The sequence below is a fragment of the Arachis duranensis genome, chromosome 10 (assembly GCF_000817695.3).
Source record: "Arachis duranensis cultivar V14167 chromosome 10, aradu.V14167.gnm2.J7QH, whole genome shotgun sequence".
Lineage (NCBI taxonomy): Eukaryota > Viridiplantae > Streptophyta > Magnoliopsida > Fabales > Fabaceae > Arachis > Arachis duranensis.
In genome coordinates this window covers 98,856,775-98,858,204 of record NC_029781.3, presented here as the reverse complement: position 1 = coordinate 98,858,204, position 1,430 = coordinate 98,856,775, and the positions used below count along the sequence as shown (strand labels likewise).

The 1,430-nt window shown below is 39.2% G+C and overlaps 1 long non-coding RNA gene across 1 annotated transcript; it reads right to left on the bottom strand.

Annotated features, from left to right (window-relative positions):
- Window positions 1-779: 779 nt before the first annotated feature.
- On the bottom strand, window positions 780-1,430 carry LOC107483026 (uncharacterized). Its single transcript, XR_008003750.1, has 4 exons — window positions 1,362-1,430; window positions 1,083-1,148; window positions 901-999; window positions 780-797 (listed from the first exon to the last, which is right to left on the bottom strand). It is a non-coding gene; the product is annotated as an uncharacterized LOC107483026 (long non-coding RNA).

Sequence of the window (1,430 nt, the reverse complement as noted above, 5' to 3'; positions counted from 1 at the left end):
GGGGGGAGACAGTATATTTGTTCCTGAAACCTCTTTTCATTTTTCTGGTTTAGGATGAGGCTGATGGCAGATACAATCTAGAAATATATGCCGAAATCAATTTTATATTAGTAAACATTGCAGTTGACTTTGGTGTAAAAACATTAATGTTAGTCTAAAATTACCTGAGATCTATATCACTTTTTGCCTGGAGGGATGCAAGGTGCGTTCTCATCAAAATGTATTCTCCTTGGCCAATCAGAGTGCATATCTCCTCATACTCGTCAGTATCGCCTTTTGCATCTTCCTTCAGTCTCGTCCCCCAGATGTAGCACTTTTGTTTCATATCATCCGGAATTTGATTTATTCCCCCAGGAGTTTCCAACTTTGCAGAACTTTCTCCCCCAGTCTCCCTCTGAATTTGTGGACTTTCGTCTTTTCCCTTTGCCGCACTGCTTGCTAATTTTTGGACCAAACTGTTTAATTGTTCTAGCATAGTTGCAGTTTCTGGAGATTTTTCCCTTTCTGTCTCCTGCGTTGACGCCCCCTCCTGGCTTGAATCTATCAATCCGAGGCTGAATGATGGCATCCCCGGATCTGTTTTAGGAATATAGCTTGCTGTCCTTGCCATCATCAACAGGGCAGCAGCGTCCTCTGCGTCTGGATGACTGCGTCATTATGTATAAGAATAAGAGTAAGAATAAGAATATACGGATGATAAGCAAAGATTGATTTTAGTCTAATGAACTTACATTTTTGTTGGAGCTGGGGGAAGATTGGGTGTTGTTTCTTGAAGTTGTTTGGGGGTTTCAGGAGTGCTGCACAGTTACACAAAATTAATCAGGAAGAATATACACCCAAACTGTTAGCAAATATACACCCAAACCCTAAATAAATATACACCCAATACTATTTTCTTACGTTTCTCTAGCCCCTTCAATCTGTAGCATAGGGGTTGGTTCGAAATCTGCGTCAGTGGTTGTTTGTTGGGATGCCGGCACAAAAAACTGGATCGGGACTCTAAACAAGAATAAAAATGAAAGGTTAACAACGTATTTGAAAATAATAAGGTTATAAGGTTGAAATATTCTTGGAAAACTCACATTGCAAGCGCTTCCGACGGCGTTTGTTCCCTAACAACCATCATATTCGAATCAGTCGGAGTCAACCTAAAATACACCCAAAGAAGATCAAAAAATACACCCGAACAATTCAAAAAGAAGACGGGCTTTGTTTTTTGAGAACTTACATAATTGCAGTTTTTGCTTTTTTTGCTGCCTTGTTTTCTTGAATAAAATAATAAAGGGCTTTTTTTTCTAAAAAAAATATATACAGAAGTTATTAGAAGAACAAAAGTAACGGTTATTTGAAAGAGAAATTACATGCTCTGAGACGGCTGGTTTACACTACTCTGTTCTGTGCGTCCTTGAGAGGAAGGATCATCACTTCCC